Here is a 24,841-nt window from a genome sequence, read left to right as displayed (position 1 = left end):
AGGTCTAGGAAGAGTATTCAAAGAAATTGTTGGGGAAAACTTCCCAAATCTTCTAAACAACATAAATACACAAATCATAAATGCTCAGCGAACCCCAAATAGAATAAATCCAAATAAACCCACTCCGAGACATATACTGATCACACTGTCAAACACAGAAGAGAAGGAGCAAGTTCTGAAAGCAGCAAGAGAAAAGCAATTCACCACATACAAAGGAAACAGCATAAGACTAAGTAGTGACTACTCAGCAGCCACCATGGAGGCGAGAAGGCAGTGGCACGATATATTTAAAATTCTGAGTGAGAAAAATTTCCAGCCAAGAATACTTTATCCAGCAAAGCTCTCCTTCAAATTTGAGGGAGAGCTTAAATTTTTCACAGACAAACAAATGCTGAGAGAATTTGCTAACAAGAGACCTGCCCTACTGGAGATACTAAAGGGAGCCCTACAGACAGAGAAACAAAGACAGGACAGAGAGACTTGGAGAAAGGTTCAGTACTAAAGAGATTCGGTATGGGTACAATAAAGGATATTAATAGACAGAGGGGAAAAATATGACAAACATAAACCAAAGGATAAGATGGCTGATTCAAGAAATGCCTTCACGGTTATAATGTTGAATGTAAATGGATTAAACTCCCCAATTAAAAGATATAGATTCGCAGAATGGATCAAAAAAAAGGAACCATCAATATGCTGCATACAAGAGACTCATCTTAGACACAGGGACACAAAGAAACTGAAAGTGAAAGGATGGAAAAAAATATTTCATGCAAGCTACAGCCAAAAGAAAGCAGGTGTAGCAATATTAATCTCAGATAAAATAGACTTCAAATGCAGGGATGTTTTGAGAGACAAAGAAGGCCACTACATACTAATAAAAGGGGCAATTCAGCAAGAAGAAATAACAATCGTAAATGTCTATGCACCCAATCAAGGTGCCACAAAATACATGAGAGAAACACTGGCAAAACTAAAGGAAGCAATTGATGTTTCCACAATAATTGTGGGAGACTTCAACACATCACTCTCTCCTATAGATAGATCAACCAGACAGAAGACCAATAAGGAAATTGAAAACTTAAACAATCTGATAAATAAATTAGATTTAACAGACATATACAGGACATTACATCCCAAATCAGCAGGATATACATACTTTTCTAGTGCTCACGGAACTTTCTCCAGAATAGATCATATGCTGGGACATAAAACAAGCCTCAATAAATTTAATAAGATTGAAATTATTCAAAGCACATTCCCTGACCACAATGGAATACAATTAGAAGTCAATAACCATCAGAGACTTAGAAAATTCACAAATACCTGCAGGTTAAACAACACACTCCTAAACAATCAGTGGGTTAAAGAAGAAATAGCAAGAGAAATTGCTAAATATACAGAGATGAATGAAAATGAGAACACAACATACCAAAACCTATGGGATGCAGCAAAAGCATTGCTAAGGGGGAAACTTATAGCACTAAACGCATATATTAAAAAGGAAGAAAGAGCCAAAATCAAAGAACTAATGGATCAACTGAAGAAGCTAGAAAATGAACAGCAAACCAATCCTAAACCAAGTACAAGAAAAGAAATAACAAGGATTAAAGCAGAAATAAATGACATAGAGAACAAAAAAACAATAGAGAGGATAAATATCACCAAAAGTTGGTTCTTTGAGAAGATCAACAAGATTGACAAGCCCCTAGCTAGACTGACAAAATCAAAAAGAGAGAAGACCCATATAAACAAAATAATGAATGAAAAAGGTGACATAACTGCACATTCTGAAGAAATTAAAAAAATTATAAGAGGATATTATGAACAACTGTATGGCAACAAACTGGACAATGTAGAAGAAATGGACAATTTCCTGGAAACATATGAACAACCTAGACTGACCAGAGAAGAAATAGAAGACCTCAACCAACCCATCACAAGCAAAGAGATCCAATCAGTCATCAAAAATCTTCCCACAAATAAATGCCCAGGGCCAGATGGCTTCACAGGGGAATTCTACCAAACTTTCCAGAAAGAACTGACACCAATCTTATTCAAACTCTTTCAAAACATTGAAGAAAATGGAACACTACCTAACTCATTTTATGAAGCTAACATCAATCTAATACCAAAACCAGGCAAAGATGCTACAAAAAAGGAAAACTACCGGCCAATCTCCCTAATGAATATAGATGCAAAAATCCTCAACAAAATACTTGCAAATCGAATCCAAAGACACATTAAAAAAATCATACACCATGACCAAGTGGGGTTCATTCCAGGCATGCAAGGATGGTTCAACATAAGAAAAACAATCAATGTATTACAACACATCAAAAACTCGAAAGGGAAAAATCAATTGATCATCTCAATAGATGCTGAAAAAGCATTTGACAAAATCCAACATCCCTTTTTGATAAAAACACTTCAAAAGGTAGGAATTGAAGGAAACTTCCTCAACATGATAAAGAGCATATATGAAAAACCCACAGCCAGCATAGTACTCAATGGTGAGAGACTGAAAGCCTTCCCTCTAAGATCAGGAACAAGACAAGGATGCCCGCTGTCACCACTGTTATTCAACATTGTGCTGGAAGTGCTAGCCAGGGCAATCCGGCAAGACAAAGAAATAAAAGGCATCCAAATTGGAAAAGAAGAAGTAAAACTGTCATTGTTTGCAGATGATATGATCTTATATCTAGAAAACTCTGAGAAATCGACGATACAGCTACTAGAGCTAATAAATTTAGCAAAGTAGCGGGATACAAGATTAATGCACATAAGTCAGTAATGTTTCTATATGCTAGAAATGAACAAACTGAAGAGACACTCAAGAAAAAGATACCATTTTCAATAGCAACTAAAAAAATCAAGTACCTAGGAATAAACTTAACCAAAGATGTAAAAGACCTATACAAAGAAAACTACATAACTCTACTAAAAGAAATAGAAGGGGACCTTAAAAGATGGAAAAATATTCCATGTTCATGGATAGGAAGGCTAAATGTCATTAAGATGTCAGTTCTACCCAAACTCATCTACAGATTCAATGCAATCCCAATCAAAATTCCAACAACCTACTTTGCAGACTTGGAAAAGCTAGTTATCAAATTTATTTGGAAAGGGAAGATGCCTTGAATTGCTAAAGACACTCTAAAAAAGAAAAACGAAGTGGGAGGACTTACACTCCCTGACTTTGAAGCTTATTATAAAGCCACAGTTGCCAAAACAGCATGGTACTGGCACAAAGATAGACATATAGATCAATGGAATCGAATTGAGAATTCAGAGATAGACCCTCAGATCTATGGCCGACTGATCTTTGACAAGGCCCCCAAAGTCACTGAACTGAGTCATAATGCTCTATTCAACAAATGGGGCTGGGAGAGTTGGATATCCATATCCAAAAGAATGAAAGAGGACCCCTACCTCACCCCCTACACAAAAATTAACTCAAAATGGACCAAAGATCTCAATATAAAAGAAAGTACCATAAAACTCCTAGAAGATAATGTAGGAAAACATCTTCAAGACCTTGTATTAGGCGGTCACTTCCTAGACTTTACACCCAAAGCACAAGCAACAAAAGAGAAAATAGATAAATGGGAACTCCTCAAGCTTAGAAGTTTCTGCACCTCAAAGGAATTTCTCAAAAAGGTAAAGAGGCAGCCAACTCAATGGGAAAAAATTTTTGGAAACCATGTATCTGACAAAAGACTGATATCTTGCATATACAAAGAAATCCTACAACTCAATGACAATAGTACAGACAGCCCAATTATAAAATGGGCAAAAGATATGAAAAGACAGTTCTCTGAAGAGGAAATACAAATGGCCAAGAAACACATGAAAAAATGTTCAGCTTCACTAGCTATTAGAGAGATGCAAATTAAGACCACAATGAGATACCATCTAACACCGGTTAGAATGGCTGCCATTAAACAAACAGGAAACTACAAATGCTGGAGGGGATGTGGAGAAATTGGAACTCTTATTCATTGTTGGTGGGACTGTATAATGGTTCAGCCACTCTGGAAGTCAGTCTGGCAGTTCCTTAGAAAACTAGATATAGAGTTACCATTCGATCCAGCGATTGCACTTCTCGGTATATACCCGGAAGATCAGAAAGCAGTGACACGAACAGATATCTGCACGCCAATGTTCATAGCAGCATTATTCACAATTGCCAAGAGATGGAAACAACCCAAATGTCCTTCAACAGATGAGTGGATAAATAAAATGTGGTATATACACACGATGGAATACTACGCGGCAGTAAGAAGGAACGATCTCATGAAACATATGACAACATGGATGAACCTTGAAGACATAATGCTGAGCGAAATAAGCCAGGCACAAAAAGAGAAATATTATATGCTACCACTGATGTGAACTTTGAAAAATGTAAAACAAATGGTTTATAATGTAGAATGTAGGGGAACTAGCAATAGAGAGCAATTAAGGAAGGGGGAACAATAATCCAAGAAGAACAGATAAGCTATTTAACGTTCTGGGGATGCCCAGGAATGACTATGGTCTGTTAATTTCTGATGGATATAGTAGGAACAAGTTCACAGAAATGTTGCTATATTAGGTAACTTTCTTGGGGTAAAGTAGGAACATGTTGGAAGTTAAGCAGTTATCTTAGGTTAGTTGTCTTTTTCTTACTCCCTTGTTATGGTCTCTGAAATGTTCTTTTATTGTATGTTTGTTTTCTTTTTAACTTTTTTTTTCATACAGTTGATTTAAAAAAGAAGGGAAAGTTAAAAAAAAAAAAAGAAAGAAAGAAAAACAAGAAAAATAAAAAAGATGTAGTGCCCCCTTGAGGAGCCTTTGGAGAATGCAGGGGTGTTCGCCTACCCCACCTCCATGGTTGCTAACATGACCACAGACATAGGGTACTGGTGGTTTGATGGGTTGAGCCCTCTACCATAAGTTTTACCCTTGGGAAGATGGTTGCTGCAAAGGAGAGGCTAGGCCTCCCTATGGTTGTGCCTAAGAGCCTCCTCCCGAATGCCTCTTTGTTGCTCAGATGTGGCCCTGTCTCTCTAGCTAAGCCAACTTGAAAGGTGAAATCACTGCCCTCCCCCCTACGTGGGATCAGACACCCAGGGGTGTAAATCTCCCTGGCAACGTGGAATACGACTCCTGGGGAGGAATGTAGACCCAGCATCGTGGGACGGAGAACATCTTCTTGACCAAAAGGGGGATGTGAAAGGAAATGAAATAAGCTTCAGTGGCAGAGAGATTCCAAAACGAGCCGAGAGGTCACTCTGGTGGGCACTCTTACGCACACTTTAGAGAACCCTTTTTAGGTTCTAAAGAATTGGGGTAGCTGGTGGTGGATACCTGAAACTATCAAACTACAACCCAGAACCCATGAATCTCGAAGACAGTTGTATAAAAATGTAGCTTATGAGGGGTGACAATGGGATTGGGAAAGCCATAAGGACCACACTCCACTTTGTCTAGTTTATGGATGGATGAGTAGAAAAATAGGGGAAGGAAACAAACAGACAAAGGTACCCAGTGTTCTTTTTTACTTCAATTGCTCTTTTTCACTCTAATTATTATTCTTGTTATTTTTGTGTGTGTGCTAATGAAGGTGTCAGGGATTGATTTAGGTGATGAATGTACAACTATGTAATGGTACTGTAAACAATCGAAAGTACGATTTGTTTTGTATGACTGTGTGGTATGTGAATATATCTCAATAAAATGATGATTAAAAAAAAAGGCAGTTGCACAAAACAATAATTATAAGCCTATGATAAGAGGCACACAATGTATCAAGATGAATCTGAGACAATAATAACGTAAAGGCAGATGGAGGTGTATAGGAGTAGAGTGTTTATATACTACAGCTGGTAGTATTTGAATTTGATTATTACAAGTTTAAGGTTTTAATTGTAATCCCCAAAGTATCCTCTAAGAAAATAACTAAAAATATGTATAAAAGGGAAGGAGAGAACCGAAATGGTACACCACAAAAAAAAAATCAACTAAATACAAAAAAAGGCAGTAAAAGAGGAATTGAGGACCAAAGTCATATAAGACACACAGAAAACAAATAGCTAAGTGGCAATAGTAAATATTTCCTTATCGGTAATTACTTTAAACATAAATGGATTAAACCCTCCTTTAAAAGACAGAGATTGTGTTCAGGTTAAAAATGGTACTGACTACTGGGTCCCAGGTTTCTGGGCTGCTAGCTTGGTTCCAGCCTCAACTGGGGCATCCTATGTCAAATAGCACCTCATGGTGAGGAGGGCTCAGCATGCATGTGGAAGGCCCTCACGTACTGCATCACACTTCCTGTGGTGGGAGTGAGTATGCTGAACACCTTCCTGAAGTATGTGAGATGCAAGATCAATGCCTACCTCCATTTCCATGTCAGGTACAAGCTCTTTCCCTGGAGAGATGAGAACCATACTACATTCCATAATACTCATGTGAATCCACTTCTGACTGGCTATAAAGATAAATAAAGAGAACCAAAACTGAGGCACTGGAGACCACAGCACTGATTTGGACCATTCTTCTGCACATAGATCAGAAAAGTGTACCAAACACTATATTCACCTTTACGTTCATCAAATGATGACCAAATGATGATGATCTTCCATCCTTTTACTTGTGGCAGGAGATGGCTTAAATAAATAACTTGTCTTAGGGGAAAAAAGGCAGAGTTGGCAAATTGGATTAAAAGGCACAAAAAGGTTGCAAATAAAAGGATAAAAAATATATTCCATGCAAATAATAACTAAAAGAGAGCTTAAGTAGCTATATTATTTTCAGACAAAAATAAACTTTAAGTCAAAAAATGTAACAAGTGACAAAGAAGGCATTATATATTGATAAAAGTTTCAATCCAGCATGAAGATATAAAAATTATAAACATAGAAGCACTCAACAACAGAGCTACAAAAGATATAAAGCAAAACTTGACAGATGTGAAGGGAGAAATAAATAGTTCAACAATAATAGTTGGAGACTTCAATACCCTGCTTTTAATAATGGTTAGAAAAGCCAGAAAGAAAATAAATAAGCAAATAGATGAATTAAACACACCATAGACCAGTTACACCTAATGTACATGTATAGAACACTCCACCTGACCACAGCAGAATACACATTATTGTCAAGTGCACAAGGAACAAGTCTCCAGCAAAGACCATATATTAAGCCACAGAAGTATTAATACATTTAAAATATTTAAATTACACAAAGTATCTTTTATGATCTCAATGAAATGAAACCAGAAATCAATAATAGAAATAAAACTGGAAAATTCTCAAATATGTGAACACCAGTGGGTCAAAGAAGAAGAAAACACATGGAAATTCGAAAATACCTTAAGACTTATGAAGCAAAAAAAAAAAAAGCAAACTACCAAAACTTATCAGAAACAGCAAAAGCAATGGTAAGGGGGAAACATAGCTGAAAATGCCTACATTAAAAAAGAAAAAAGATCTCAAATCAATAAGCGTATAGAAAAAGCAGGGCAAACTAAACCCAAAACTGACAAAGGAAAAGCAATGACAAAGATTAGAGTGGAATTTTTAAAAATGGAGAATAACAAAACAATAGAGAAAAACGGTTCTTTGAGAAGATCAATAAAATTGACAAACCTTTAACCAGATTGACTAAGAAAACAAGAGAGAAGACTCAAATTACTAAAATCAGAATTGAAAGTGGGGACATTACTATTGATTTGACAGAAATAAAAAAGATTACTGGAGGATACTATGAATCATTATATTGCCAAAAAAAAAAAAAAAAAAAAAAGGATAACCTAAATGGAATGTACAAATTCCTAGAAACAACAAACTCCCAGAACTGACTCAAGAAGAAATAAAAAATCTCAACAGACCTAAAACAAGGAGAAAGATTGAATCAATAATCAAAAACCTCCTAACAAAGAAAAGCCCAGGACCAAATGGCTTCACTGGTGAATTCTACCAAACTTTATAGAAGAATTAACTCTAATTCTTCTCAAACTCTTTCAAAAAAATGGAAGAGGGAACATTTCCTAACTCATTCTATGAGGCTAGCATAGAATACCTGACATCAACAACACTACAAGAAAAGACACTACAAGACTAAGACACTACAAGAAAAAAAAACTACAGACCAATATCCCTTATGAATATAGATGCCAAAAGTCCTCAACAAAATGCTAGCACATTGAATTCAGCAACATATTAAAAGGATTATGCACCATGACAAGTGAGTTTTATCCCTGGAATGCAGGTGGTTCAACATATGAAAATCAATCAATTTAATATGCCACATTAATAGAATGAAGGAAAAAACCACATCATCCCCTCAATTGATGCAGAAAAGCCATTTGAAAAATCCAACACATGGACTGCACCAGGCTGGTGATGGCGGGAGCAGGCAGTGCTGCTGGTCAGCAGTAGCAGGGGACCCGGTGGGCTGGGCAGCCTGGGGCACCCCACTGAGCTGAGCCATGGGACCCCTGTGTGCACAGCCAGCCCAGCTGCTCCAGAGGCAAATGAAGATAAGACAATGTTCACCAACCTAAAATACCTTTCCTTGGGAATTTTGGTCTTTCAGACTACCAGTTTGGTTCCAACAATGCCTTACTCTAGGACTTTAAAAAAGGAGGGACCTCATTATTCTACTGCAGTGGTTATGCTAAACTTTTGAAGATTAGGGCCTGCATTATACTAGTCTACAAAGGCAGCAAATTTAGTCTAAGAGCACTGAATCGAGTACTACATGATGAAATTCTTAATAAACCTATGGAAGCATTTAAACTTGCTATTCCATCAGGGATATATACTCTTCAGAATATTTTATTCTATGTGGCATTGTCAAATCTAGATGCAACTATTTATCAGGTCGTATATCATTTGAAAATTCATACAATAGCATTATTTTCTGTGTCTATGCTTAGTAAAAAATTAGGTGTGTACCAGTGGTTGTCTCCAGTAATTTTGATGACAGTAGTTGCTTTTGTTCAGTGGCCCTCAGATTCACAAGAACTTGATTCTAAGGAACTCTCAGCTGGCTCTCAATTTGTAGGACTCATGGCAGTTCTTACAGTGTGTTTTTTAAGTGACTTTGCTGGGGTTTACTTTGTGAAAATTTTAAAAGACACCAAGCAATCAGTGTGGACAAGAAACATTCAGCTTGGTTTCTTTGGGAGTATATTTGGATTAATGGGTGTATACATTTATGATGGAGAACTGGTATCAAAGAGTGGATTTTTTCAGGGATAAAATCGACTGACCCAGATAGTAGTTGTTCTTCAGGCACTACATAGACTTGTAATAGCTGCTTTTATTAAGTGTGCAGATAATATTTTTAAAGGATTCGCAACTTCTTCATAGTATTATCAACACTGATATCCTAATTTTGGCTACAAGATTTTGTGCCAACCAGTGTCTTTTTCCTTGGAGCCACCCTTGTAATAACAGCTACATTCCTATATGGTTATGATCCTAAACCTACAAGAAATCCCACTAAAGCATAGCATTATATGATCTTAAACTGGTTTTTCGAGATGGTGCAGTAGAAATCTCAACATTAATCCTGCACGAAGGACTTCATACATATTATGTGAAGATATCATGCCAAATCTGATTATATTGTTCAAATTGTTTGAAATTATAAAGTTTAAGGAAAAAAACATGTATAAATAAAAATTACCTATTGCATCTAGAAATCAAAACTTGAGAGTATTTCTAGGGTTAGAATACTTTAATTAGAGGAAACTTGAAATCTGTGTTTAAAAAGATTTTACCTTTTTTATTGCTGCAGAAATGTCCTATGTACTCTTTGCAAAAAGCATACAAATGTCAGATATTAATTTTGCAAATCAGATCTATGTAATCTTTTTAAATGTTTTTTTATCTTACTCTTCTTGTACAGATATATCAAATCACATATAATATTCAAAGTTTGAAAATTGTAATTATATATAAAACTGTGAAGAATTAGAAGTATATATGATTTGAAAAAAACATTTTCACGTATCTAAGATTTTTATATTTACACAAAAGATCACTAAACAAAGGATTGCTAAATGTTATTTGTTAAATTACATAAAAATTGATAAAGTAACATTATGGTTTAATTTATCAGAGAATGAAATTCATATTTAAATTTCATGTAGAGAGAGACACATCTATTCCTCTATATGTTTTAAGACCTTCTAGTGCTTCAAACCACTGAAAGCAATCCAGTTGCTCCTGTGCTAGATAGGAGCCAGTGATTTTTACACTAAAGGAGTTTTGCCTTTAATCTCCAAATTCTATTTTTTTCTGTAACTCAGATAAATCCTTAACATTACTTTAAATTAAATTTGTATATGTGTTAATTTCCATTCAAGTTTTAAAATGTAATTTAAAGGACTAAATGCTCATTTAATGATTTAAAATAAGATTATTGTTGTCTATAAAATCTCCATTTGGAGAATTTTGGAGTATTAAGCATATACTATACACAACTAGGACATTTTATATGAAAATTTGGCTTATTGATCTCTAAAAACTTCCTTTAATTCTGCAACTATTGACAACAACAACAACAAAAATAGTATCGATGTCTGAGTTGAAACCAGGATGACTTTTCTTGGAGACATTCCAGGTTGCCATGGTATTACATTATTTTAAATGATACTATACCTTTAAATTTAAGGCTCCTCAGAAGAACTTTTGAGGCTCCTCATAAAGCCAGTGCCCCAGAAATGCTCTGATCAAATGTGTAGGAGGGGCTGATAAATCCTGAGTTCCCTTTCTGTAGTTTTAAAGAGCTGCTGGGAAAAAGTCACCACTTTGCTTTAAAATAGTAGTTTCTTTTAAATAGTTCAATTAACACTGGAGTTGAGGTTGAAAATTACAAATTATTTTAATAATCTAGTTAATGGGAAAGATAAATGGTAAGATGAATTAGTGGGCAAAAATTCTTTCTAAAATTGGAATATGGGTTTAAATTTAATTATTGAGTATAGGAAGAATTACCTATTAAGTATAAGGAATATTTTGATTTATGTTTTGATTTATGTTTTCATTTATACTGTATATATTTTTAAAGTCTCCTAATAGATATTAAAACTATAAAAAAAACCAACACACTTTCATGATTTAAAAAAACACCCAAAAAATTAGGAATGGAAGAGAAATTAATCAACATGATAAAGGCCATCTATGAAAACCCACCGCTAACATTCTACTCAATGTGAAACACTGAAAACTTTTCCCAAAAGACCAAAACAAGACAAGGATTCTCACTTTCACCATTTCTCTTCAGCTTAGTACTAGAAGTTCTAGCCAGAGGAATTTTGGCAGGAAAAGAAATAAAAGGCATCTAAATTGGAAAGGAAGAAGTAAAATTATCTCGGTTCACAGACAAAATGTTCTTATATGTAGAAAACCCTAAAGAATCCACACACACAAAAAGCTAATAAATAAATTCAACAAAGTTGCAGGATACAAAATCATCATGCAAAAATCAGTTGTATTTCTATACACTAGCAATGAACACTCCATAAAGGAAATCAAGAAAACAATTCTATATACAATAGCATCAAAAGGAGTAAAATACTTAGGATAAATTTAACGAAGAAAGTGAAAGACTTGTACACTGAAAACTACAAAACATGGCTGAAAGAAATTAAAGACCTAAATTGATGGAAAGACAGCTTATGTTCATGATTTTGAAGACTTAAAGATGACAATACTACCCAAAGTGATCTACAGATTCAATATGATCCCTATCAAAATCCCAGAGGTGTTTTTCGTAGAAATAGAAAAACTGATCCTAAAATTCCTATGGAATTCCTATGGAATTTCAAGGACCCTAAATATCCAAAACAATCTTGAAAAAGAACAAAGTTGGAGGCTTCACACTTACTGATTTCAAGCCTTACTACAAAGCTGATCAAAGCAGTATGGTACAGTGAAGCATGCAACTAGGTGAATGAATCTTGAGGATATTATATTGAATTAAATAAGCCAAAAAGGAAGGGACAAATATTGTAAGCCTCACTAATATAAACTAACTATAATGAGCAAATGTTGAGAATTGAATTCAAGAGCATAGGTTATCTGGAGATAGAATGGGGGCAGAGTGTGGGCAATCAATGATTAAGAAGTACAGAATGTTCAATAAGGCTTATTGTAAAGGTTCTTAGATTGTAAGCTCTTACAGCAGTCACATCTATTCCTGAGTTTTAACAGTGATTTCTAAATTCTGAGATGCTGAGCTCTTTGTGTGTACCCTGGTAATTCCCTGGAAATGTGGGTATCTGTGTGATACCTGAGACTCAGAGTTAGAGTTCTGCAGCTCTGAAAATCAGCATTATTCCATACAGCAACTGTTAAAGAAGTTGACAAGATCAGACTACAATTAGAGATATGAATGATATGGACTTGGTTAGTACTAAGGTAAATTAGAATAGATTGTATTTCAAAACTCCAACTTCTGTGTGAGACCAAAGGAAGAGAGATTTATTTGTATTTTCTGTAGCGCACTATCTAATTTAACTTGTATGGTCAGTTTATTTAAACAATGTAATTACATGGAACTTAGAATAGCAAATGAGATGTTGTTATTCTGTACAGGCTAATGTAATCTCCCAATACATCCCAGAATATTTTGGACAGAAAATAAAAAAATCCACTTGAGGGACTGGGGAAAACGTGGAATTATTAAACTTCTCCATTGGGGGAATTCCTACTATTCTCTTAAGCAATAGGGGCTCCCATTTAATAAGCCAAGCCCTCTATCTAGAAGCTTGCCCTTGTGAAACTTCTCTCTCCAATGGTGAAGTTAAGCCTACTTATAACTATGCCTAGGATTCAACCCCAGAGAATCTCTTTTGTTGCTCAGACATGACCTGTATCTCTAAGCCAATTCTGCAGATTAACTCACTACACTCCCCCTATGTGGGACATGACTCCCAGGGGTATAAGTCTCCTGGCAATGTGAGACATGACTCCCAGGAATGAGACTTGCCCTAGCATCATGGGATTGAGAATGCCTTCTTGACTAAAATGAGGAAAAGAAATGAAACTAAGTAAAGTTAGTAAAGGCTAAGAGATTTCAAATATAGCCAGGAGGTCATTCTGGAGGTTATTCTTATGCATTATATAGATATTCCTTTAAGTTTCTAGTGTATTAGAATAGCTAGAAGGAAATACCTGAAACCGTTGAACGGTAATACAGCAGCCTTGATTCTTGATGATGATTGTATAACTATATAGTTTTTATCGTGTGACCATGTGATTGTGAAAACCCTGTGGCTGACACTCCCTGGATCCACTGTATGGGCATATGAGTAATAAAATAAAGAAAAAAATAAATAAATAATAGGGGGAGGATAAGGGGTGTGGGATGTTTTGCATGTTCTTTTTTATTTTTTATTTTTATTTTTTATTTTGATTTTTTTGAGTAATGAAAATGTTCTAAAATTGTGGTGATGAATGCACAACTATATGATGATATTGTGAGCAATTGATTGTATACTTTGGATGAATTATATGATGTGTGACCATAATCTCAATAAAATTGCATTTTAAAAAAGTATGGTCTGGCACAAGGATATACACATAGATCAATGGAATAGAATAGAGGGTCCAGAAATAAACACTCACATAGATGAACAATTGATTTTTGACAAGGGTACCAACCATTCAATGGAGAAAAGTCAGTATTTTCAAGAAGTCATCCTGGGAAAACTGAATATCTACATGCAAAAGAATGAAGTTGGACCCTTTCCTTAAACCACATATAAAATTTAACTCTAATTCCTGAGTTGTAATTGCTATCTCCAAATTCAGAGATGCTGAGCTCTTTGTATATAACCTGGTCACTTTCTGGAACTTTGGGTATCTGTATGACACCTGAAACTCAGAGCTAGAGCTTAGCAGCTATGAATATCAGTATTGCCTCATAGAGCAAGTGTTGAAGAAGCTGAAAAAGAGTTCAGACTTCAGTTAGAGATATGAAAAAGTGGATCTGGTTAGGAATAAGGGAAATCCCGATACATCTCAAAGTCATTTAGGCAGAGAATAAAAATGTATTTGCAGGTGCCCCTTGAGGAATAGGGTAAAATATAGAAATGTTGGACTTCCCCACATGGGTTGTTACTGATATTCTCACAAACATTGAGGACTGCCAATTTAGTGGGCTGGGCCCTTGATCTTAGGGCTTGCCCTTATGAAGCTTGTTACTGCAAAGAAGAGGCTAAGCTTACTTATAATTGTGCCTAAGAGTCTCCCCCAGAGAACCTCTTTGTTGCTCAAATGTGGCCTCTCTCTCCCTAAGCCCACTCGGCAAGTGAACTCACTGTCCTCCCTGCTACATGGAGCATGACTCCCAGGGGTGTAAATATCCCTGGCAATGCGGGATATGACTCCCAGGGTTGAGCCTGGACCTGGCATCACTGGATTGAGAAAGTTGTCTTGACCAAAAGGGGGAGGAGAATTGAAACAAAATAAAGTTTCAGAGGCTGAGAGATTTCAAATGAAGTTGAGAGGTCACTCAGGAGGGCATTCTTATGTGCTATATAGATATCCCTTTTTAGTTTTTTTTGTGTTTTGGAATAGCTAGAAGGAAATACCTTAAACTGTTTAACTGCAACCCAGTACCCTTGATTCTTGAAGTTGATTGTATAACTATATAGCTTTCATGGTATGACTATGTGATTATATAAACCATGTGGCTCACACTCCGTTTATCCAGTATAGGGACAGATGAGTAGAAAAATAGGGACAAAAATTAAATGCAAAATAGGGTGGGATGGAGGGGGGTAGAATGCTTTGGGTGTTCTTTTTTACTTTTTTTTTCTTATTATTTTTTTTTTGGAGTGAAGAAAATGTTCAAAAATTGAGTGTGGTGATGAATGCACAACTATATGATGTTACTGTGAACAGTTGATTGTGCACTGTGGATGACTGTATGGTGTGTGAATATATCTCAATAAAACTGAATTAAAAAAAATAACTAAGTGGATCAAAGATGTAAATTTAAGAGCTAAAACTTACAGCACTCAAAAGAAAATAAAGGGAAAATTTTCACGACCTTGATTTGCCAGTTGTTTCTTAAGTATGACACCAAAAACAAGGTAACAAAAGAAAAATAGAGATATGGGACTTTTTCAAATTAAAAACTTTTGTGCATCAAAGGCACTATCAAAAGAGTGAAAAGACAACCTGCAAAATGGGAGAAAACACTTGCAAATCATATATCTGATAAGGGTTTAATATTCAGACTATATATAGAACTCCTACAATTCAACAACAATAAAAAAACCCCAAGTAGATTATAGATTACCAAGGACAAGGGGCAGGGGAGGGACTTATTGCTTAAGGGTACAGAGTTTCTATTTGAGGTGATGAAAAATTAGGATAATTGATGTTGGTGATGGCAGCAAAATATTGTGAATGTAATCAACACTACTGAATTGTGCATTTGAATGTGATTAATATGGGAACTATATAAATATATTTATTTACATATATATGTAACTGCAATAAAAAGTTTTCTTAAGTGAGCAAAGGACCTGAGTAGACATTTCTCCAAATAAGAGATACAAATGGCCAAAAGGCACATGAAAAAATACTCAACATCATTAGTCATTAGGGAAATGCAAATCAAAACTACAATGAGATACCATTTCATACCCAGTGGGTTGGCTATTATAAAAAAAAAAAAAAAGTTGGTGAAGATATGCCTTGATGGTGGGAAGATAAATTCAGCAGCTTTTGTGGAAAACAGTTTGGTGGTTCCTCAAAATGATAAACATAATATTACCATATGACCCAGCAGCCCTACTTCTAGGTGCATACCCAAAATCATTGACATTAGGACTCAAATAGATAATTGCACAGCAATATTCATAACAGCATTATTCAAAATAGCCAAAAGGTCAAAACAACCCAAATGTCCATCACCAGATAAATGGATAAACAAACTATGGTATATATCCATACAATAGAATATTATTCAGCCATGAACATATGAATTTCTGACACATGCTACAACATGGATGAATCTTGAAAATAATTACATTAAGTGAAAGAAGTTAGACACAAAAGGATAATATTACATGATTCCACTTATAGGAGGTAACAATAATATGCAAATTCACAGAGAAAGAAAGTAGATTAGAAGTTACCACGGGCTGGGGAGAGAAATGAATGAGGTGTTATTGCTTAATGAGTATGGAGTTCCTGTTTGGAATGATAAAAGTTCTGGAAAATAATATGCATCATTGTGAATATACTTAATGCCACTGAATTGTACACTTATAAATGGTTAAAATAGTAAATTTTCAGTTATGTATACTTTATCATAATAAAAAAAAGAAAAAGAGTACCTGAAGAAATGGGATGAACTTTTTTATAATCTCAGACATGGAAAAACCTTTCTAAATGTGACTTAAAACACAGATGCCATAAAATAAAAGACTAATGAATTCAACTACATGGAATGCAAAGCCTTCTATGTGGCAAAAAAAAAAAAAAAACACATCATAAACATTAAAAGACAAATGAAAAACTGAGAAAAGATAGTTGCAATATGATGACATGATCCTATATTTGGAAAATTCTGAGAAATCTACAACAAAGCTACATTAGCTAATAAACAAATTCAGCAAAGTGGCAGGATACAAGATCAACATGCAGAAATCAGTAGTGTTTCTATACACTAGTAATGAGCTAACCGAGGAAGCAATTAAGAAAAAAATTCCATTTACAGTAGCACTTAAAAGAATCAAATACCTAGGAATAAACTTAACCAAGGATGTAAAGGACCTGTACACAGAAAACTACAAAACATTGCTAAAAAAAAATCAAAGACCTAAGTAGGTGGAAAGACATTCCATGTTCATGGATAGGAAGGCTAAATGTCATTGTGCTGGTTTGGATCTGTTATGTACCCCTAAAAGACACTATGTTCTTTTAACCCAATCTTGTGGGAGCAGACCTATTGTAGGTGGGACCTTTTGATTAGGTTGTTTCCATGGAGATGTGACCCCACCCATTCAAAGTGGGTCTGAATTCCCTTGCTGGAGTCCTTTATGAGAGGATAAAAGGCAGAAAGACATTTTGGAGAGAGCTCAGAGAAGCTAAGATATGTAATCCAGAGTTTGCCCCCAGGGGAGAAGCTAAGAGAGAAGCTAAGACAAGAGCCCAGAGACGTTTTGGAGAAAGCCATGGAAGCCAGAAGCTAAACCCAGGAGAGGACCAGCAGACTCCGGCCATGTTCCTTCCCAGGTGACAGAAGAACCACAGATATCATCAGTCTTTCTTCAGAGAAGGTATCATCCTATTGATGCCTTAATTGGGAAATATCCATGGCCTTAGAACTATAAATTTGTGAACTAATAACCCCCCATTGTAAAAGCCAATCCATTTCTGTCATATTGCATTTTGGCAGCTTTAGCAAACCAAAACAGTCATTAGGATGTCAATTCTACCCAAATTAATCTACAGATTCAATGCAATATCAATCAAAATTCCAACAACCTATTTTGCAGAATTGGAAAAGTTAGTTATCAAATTTATTTGGAAGGGAAAGGGGCCTCAAATAGCCAAAAAACATCCTGAAAAAGAAGAGTGAAGTGGGGGAACTTACACTTGCTGACTCTAAAGCTTATTATAAAGCCACAGTGGTCAAAACATCATGGTACTGGCACAAAGATACACATATTGATCAATGGATTCAAGTTGAAAGTTCAGAAATAGACTCTCAGATCTATGGTCAATTGATTTTTGTCAAGGCCCCCAAATTCAATGAACTGCAACAGAATAGTCTCTTCAATAAATGGAGCTGGGAGAACTGGATATCTGTATTCAAAGGAATGAAAGAGGACCCCTACCTCACACCCTATATAATTAACTCAAAGTGGACCAAAGACCTAAATATAAGAGCCAGTACTGATAGGAGAACCTAAGATGGCGGCTAGGAGAGACAGGGCAAAAAAACACCTCCATGAAAAATACTAGATAAAAGCTGGAAAGTGACCCAGAACACCAGTTCCAGCAATGCACCAGCTGGACAAGGTCTGCTAAATCCACAGGGACCGTTCACTTGGTGAAACCGGGAGTTTGGGTTCTGAAACAAGTGAGTAAGCCACTGAATATCCAGCAGCCACACTGCAGTGTGGGGAAACTGAGGGTTGGTGTTTGGAGGCGGACTAGTTCTTTTTTAAAGAAACCCAAAAGCGGCTGCAGATATGGCAGCAAGAACTGCACAGTGAAGCGCGGCAGGAATGGGCTGTGCGAATGCCTCAAAATCTGGCATGGAAGATAGCCTTTCACACACCCACTGCTAATTGTCTTGGAGCTAGGAAGGCAGAGGTGAGCCAAAAGGGGATAAAAACCATGCCCCTTACAGCCATCTTCCCAGTGGGCTGAGAACACTCCTGCCCAGTGCTGGAGCCACAGCTGAGAGCCACACCAAAAAAAACCAGTGTGACAGGAAGAGTTTCCAGCAATACACACACACACCACAATATCAGGAGTGGGCAACAGCCTTTCGCACACCCATGGCTAATTGTCCCAGAGCTGGGAAGAGTAGCTGTGCGAAAAGGGGGAAATTAATGTGCCCCATACAGCCATCCTTACAGCAGCCTGGGAATGCACCTACATGGCCCAGTGGCCCAGAACTTCCCTTGAAGGTCGGTGTGCACTTGTGATGTAGCACAACCTTCCCTCAGCAGAGGCCCTAGAAGGGCATGGCTTGGAAGAGGGACCAACTCGGAAATCCCAGGGACCATACGCCAATACCAAAGACTTGTGAGTCAGTGGCAGAGACAGTCTGTGGCAAGACTGAAATGAAGGTTTAGACTCTTGGAACAGCCTTAAATCTCCAGGAACATCTGGGAGGTTTGATTATTAAAGCTGCCCTCCCTCCCTAACTGCTCAGACACACACCCCACATTCAGGGCAGACGGCACCAACAACACACCTAAACTTGGTGCACCAATTGGACCCCACAAGAATAAAACCCCCACGTACCACAAAGATAAAGTTGGGGAGAACTGACTTGAGGGGAATAGGTGACTCGTGGATGCCATCTGCTGGTTAGTTAGAGAAAGTGTATGCCACCAAGCTGTAGATCTGATAAATTAGAGAGAAGTCTTTGAATAATCCTACATGTCCTAGAAGAACCCTATCAAGTTAAGCAAATGCCAAGAGGCCAAAAACAACAGAAAATTTTAAAGCATATTGTCTCAGTTTGCTAATGCTGGAGAATGCAAAACACCAGAGATGGATAGGCTTTTATAAAATGGGGGTTTATTTCACTACACAGTTACAGTCTTAAGGCCACAAAGCGTCCAACGTAACACCTCAGCAATCGGGTACCTTCACCGGAGGACGGCCAGTGGTGTCCGGAAAACCTTTGTTAGCTAGGAAGGCAGCTGGCGTCTGCTCCAAAGCTCCGGCCTCAAAACGGCTTTCTCCCAGGACGTTCCTTTCTAGCAAGCTTGCTCCTCTTCAAAACATCACTCCCAGCTGCACTCTCTTTTCTCTCTTTGAGTCAGCTCATTTATATAGCTCCACCGATCAAGGCCCACCCCAAATGGGCGGGGCCACGCCTCCATGGGAACATCTCATCAGAATCATCTCCCACAGCTGGGTGGGGCACATTCCAAGCAAATCCAACCAGCACCAAAACTTCTGCCCCACACAAGACCACAAAGATAATGGCATTTGGGGGACACAATACACTCAAACTGGCACACATATAAAACCAGATGATATGGATAACCCAAACCCAAGCACCCAAATCAAAAGATCACAGGAGACACAGTATTTGGAGCAATTAATCAAAGAACTAAAGACAAACAATGAGACCATGGCACAGGATATAAAGGACATGAAGAAGACCCTAGAAGAGCATAAAGAAGAAATTGCAAGAGTAAATAAAAAAAAAAATAGATGATCTTATGGAAATAAAAGAAACTGTTGACCGAATTAAAAAGATTCAGGATACTCATAGTATAAGACTAGTGGAAGCTGAACAGTGAATCAGTGACCTCGAGGACCACAGAATGGAAAATGAAAGAACAAAAGAAAGAATGGGGAAAAAAAATGAAATGGACCTCAGGGATATGATAGATAAAATAAAACGTCCAAATTTAAGACTCATTGGTGTCCCAGAAAGGGAAGAGAAGGGTAAAGGTCTAGAAAGAGTATTCAAAGAAACTGTTGGGGAAAACTTCCCAAACCTTCTACACAGTATAAATACACAAAGCATAAATGCCCAGCGAACTCCAAATAGAATAAATCCAAATAAACCCACTCCAAGACATATTCTGATCAGACTGCCAAATACTGAAGAGAAGGAGCAAGAGAAAAGCAATTCACCACATACAAAGGAAACAACATAAGACTAAGTAGTGACTACTCAGTGGCCACCATGGAGGTGAGAAGGCAGTGGCATGACATATTTAAAACTCTGAGAGAGAAAAATTTCCAACCAAGAAGACTTTATCCAGCTAAACTCTCCTTCATATTTGAGGGGGGAGCTTAAATTTTTCACAGACAAACAAATGCTGAGAGATTTTGCTAATAAAAGACCTGCCCTACTTCAGATACTAAAGGGAGCCCTACTGACAGAGAAACAAAGAAAGGAAAAAGAGATATAGAAAATTTTAACAGACATATATAGAATATTACATCCCAGGTCACCAGGACACACATTCTTTCTCCAGAATGGACCATATGCTGGAACATAAAAACAAGCCTCAATAAATTTAAAAAAAAATGAATTTGTTAAAGCACATTCTCTGACCACAAATAGAAGTCAATAACCATCAGAGACTTGGAGAATTCACAAACACCTGGAGGATAAAAATGAGGGGGAGATAAAAACATTCCCGGATAATCAAAAGCTGAGGGACTTCATCACCTGTAATCAGTCCTATAAGAAATGCTAAAGGGAGTTGAGCAGGCTGAAAGGAAGGGACACTAAACAGTTGACTGAAACTACATGTGTAAAGATCACATGGTAAATATAAATACCAATACTACTGTATTTTTTATTTATAACTCCACTATTTAATTCCTACAGGATCTAAAATACATAAACTGTAATGATAAAAAAAAGAGTTAATTAAGAGTTAATGACAATCAATGTAATATATGATACTAGAGTGGATCTAAGAATGGAGGAGAAAAGCTCAAAGGGGGCATAAGGAAAAATTGGAATATAGAATTTAAGTTTTATATCCATATTAATTTTCTCGAATTAACTTCAGTTAAGTTAATGACATAAGTGAATATCCTCGTTTGTAGGAAATGTACATGGAAGTGTTATGAGCTCAAGGAGGATGATATATGCAGCCTGCTCTCAAATGTTCAGAAGATGATAAATGGGTAGATAGATAATTGATAGAAAGATAATAGATATAGTTGAAAGAAAGACGGGGAGGGAGGGAGAGAGGAAGAAAGGAAGGAAGGAAGGGAGAGAAGGAGGAAGGGAGGGAGGAAGGAAGGAGAAAGAAAGATACTGCAAAGGTAGCAAAATGTAAAATTGGTAGATACAGATATCTGGGGGTGGGGGTGTTGGAGTTCTCTTTATGGAGTTTGTATTGTATTTGCAACTGTCCTATATGATTGAAATTATTTCAAAATAAAATTTTTTTTAAAAAGCCAGTACCATAAAACTCCTAGAAGAAAATGTAGGGAAACATCTTCAACACTTAGTGATAGGAGGTAGGTTCTTAGACCTTACACCCAAAGCACAAGCAATAAAAGAAAAAAATAGATAAATGGAAACTCCTCAAGATTGAACATTTATGTGCTTCAAAGGACTTTGTCAAAAGGGTGAAAAGGCAGCCAACTCAATGGGAGAGAATATTTGGCAACCATATGCCTGATAAGGGTTTGATATCCAGTACATATAAAGAAATCCTACAACTCAACATTTAAAGGACAAACAACCAAATTATAAAATGGGCAAAAGATATGAATAGACATTTTCCCAAAGAGAAATTATAAATGGCTAAAAAGCACATGAAAAGATGCTCATCTTCATTAGCTGTTAGGGAAATACAACTCAAAACCACAATGAGATATCATCTCACACTTATCAGAATGGCCACTATTGAACAGGAAAGTCCAAGTGTTGGAGAGGATGTGGAGCAATATCAACACTTATTCACTGCTGGTGGGAATGTAAAATGGTACAGCCACTGTAGAAGACAGTTTGGCATTTCCTCAGAAAAGTAAATATTGAGTTGCCCTATGACCCAGCAATTCTGCTCCTCATCATGTACCCAGAAGATCTGAAAGCAAGGACACAAACAGACATTTGTACACCAATGTTCGTAGCGGCATTATTCACAATTGCCAAAAGATGGAAACAATCCAAATGTCCATCAACAGATTAGTGGATAAACAAAATGTGGTATATAAATACAATGGAATACTATGTGGCAGTAAGAAGGAACGAGGTCGTGAAACATATGACAACATGGATGAACCTTGAAGACATAATGCTGAGCGAAATAAGCCAGACACAAAAAGAGAGATATTGTATGTTACCACTAACGTGAACTCTGCAAAAAATGCAAAATAAATGGTTTATATAGTAGAATGTAGGGACCTAGTGATAGACAGCAAATAGTGAAGGGGGAATGATAATCTAATAAGAACAGACAAGTTATGGAGGGTAAACTTAATGTCATGGAAATGCTCAGGAACAACTGCAATCTGTTAAATTCTGGGGGGTATGGTAGGAACAAGTTCGCAGAAATGTAGTTCTTTTAGGTCATTTGTTTTTCTTATTCCTTGTTGGGTTATAGTTTGTTTATTTTCTTGGGGCATGGTAGGAACATATTGGAAGCAGTGTAGTTATTTTAGGTTATTTGTTTTTCTTATTCCTTTGTTCGGTTATGGTTTGTTATTTTTGTAGAGTATGGTAGGAACATGTTGGAAGCAATGTAGTTATTTTAGGCTTTTTGTTTTTTCTTATTCTTTTGTTCTGGTTCCATTTGAAATTTTGTTTTTAAAACAATAAATGGGTGTTAAAAAATAGTAAATGAACAATGTGGGAGGAGAGGAATGGAATATTTTGATTGCTCTTTTTATTTTAATTTTTATTTTATTTTTTGAAGTAATGAAAATGTTCAAAGAGTGATTGTGGTAATGAATGCACAACTGTATGATGATACTATGAACAACTGATTGTACACTTTGAAGGATTGCGTGTTATATGAATATATCTCAATAAAATTGCATTTTAAAAAAGAACACTCCAGGCCTCCTTTTCTTTCAGAGTTACACCCTCAGTATGTGGATATCAGTGCTATAGAGATGGAGGGAATAAAAAAAAAAAAAAAAAAAAGGAAGGAATGAGGTCCTGAGACATGCAACAACATGGATGAACCTTGAGGACAAAATGCTAAATGAAATAAGTCATACACAGAAGGACAGATATTCTATGATTTCACTAATATGAACTAACTAGAATATGTAAACTCAGTCTGAAAACATGGACTATAGGGTACCTAGAGATAAACAGAAGGTAGAGAAGGGGGAATGGTTACCTAATATGCACAGAATTTTGAACAAGATTGAACACAAACATTTGGAAGTGGACAGAGGTGACAGTAGAATGTTATTGTGAGAATAATTAACAGTGCTGAATGGTGTGTGAGTGTGGTGGAAATGGAAAGTTTAGAGTCATGTGCGTCACCAGAAGGAAAGTTGGAGGTTGTTCTAGTTTGCTAATGCTGCTGGGATGCAAAACACCAGAAATAGATTAGCTTTTATAAAAGGGGGTCTATTTGGTTACACAGTTACAGTCTTAAGGCCATAAAGTGTCCAAGGTAACACATCAGCAATCGTGTACCTTCACTGGAGGATGGCCAATGGCATCCAGAAAACCTCTGTTAGCTGGGAGGGCACTTGGCTGGTGTCTGCTCCAAGTTCTGGTCTCAAAATGGCTTTCTCCCAGGACATTCCTCTCTAGGCCGCAGCTCCTCTTCAAAATGTCAATCTCAGTTGCTCTTGGGGTATTTGTCCTCTCTTAGCTTCTCCAGAGAAGAATCTGCTTTCAATGGCTATCTTCAAACTGTCTCTCATCTGCAGCTACTCTCTCAGCCTCTGTGCATTCTTCAAAGTGTCCCTTTTAGCTGTAGCAAGCTCACTCCTTCTGTCTGAGCTTATATAGTGCTCCAGTAAACTAATCAAGGCCCATGCTGAATGGGCAGGGCCACACCTCCATGGAAATTATCCAATGAAAGATCTCACCCACAGTTGAATGATCATATCTCCACAGAAATATCCAATCAAAAGTCTCCAACCCAATCAACACCAATACATTTCCTGCCCACACAAGACTGCATCAAAGATAATGGCGTTTTGGAGGGCATAATACATCCAAACCAGCACAGAGGCCAAAACATAGGAATGTATACCACAGTGAATCTTGTGGTGCACAATGTCCATGATTAACTGTACAAATATAAAAAAAGTTCTTTCATGAACCAGAGCAGATGTACAACACTATTATAAAAAGTTAGTAATAGGAGGATGTAAGATGGTGGCATAGAGAGGAGTGGAAGCCAAGTAGTCCCCTAGAACAACTAAAAAAAAACAGAAACAACTAGTAAATAATCCAGAATAACTGTGGGAGGACAAACATGACCATCCACTCATCATACACCAACCTGAATTTGGAGGAATGCCCAAGATCACAGCATGAAATCTATAAGTAAAAACTGTGGATCTGGACTTCTGGAAGATGGCAGTTAGGAGAGACGGCAAAAAAACACCTCCATGAAAAATACTAGATAAAAGCCAGAAAGTCACCCAGAACACCAGTTCCAGCAATGCACCAGCTGGAC

The 24,841-nt window shown here is 36.8% G+C and overlaps 1 protein-coding gene and 1 pseudogene across 2 annotated transcripts in view; both read left to right on the top strand.

Annotated features, from left to right (window-relative positions):
- FAM205A (family with sequence similarity 205 member A) overlaps window positions 1–24,841 on the top strand; it is a 137,502-nt gene that overhangs the window by 100,297 nt on the left and 12,364 nt on the right. The window lies entirely within an intron of this gene.
- LOC119505443 lies at window positions 8,478–9,443 on the top strand (annotated as a pseudogene).

This window comes from Choloepus didactylus, chromosome 10 (genome assembly GCF_015220235.1).
Source record: "Choloepus didactylus isolate mChoDid1 chromosome 10, mChoDid1.pri, whole genome shotgun sequence".
NCBI classification, from domain to species: domain Eukaryota; kingdom Metazoa; phylum Chordata; class Mammalia; order Pilosa; family Megalonychidae; genus Choloepus; species Choloepus didactylus.
Note: the sequence above shows the minus strand (reverse complement) of the source record. Positions and strands in the feature narration are given on the sequence as shown.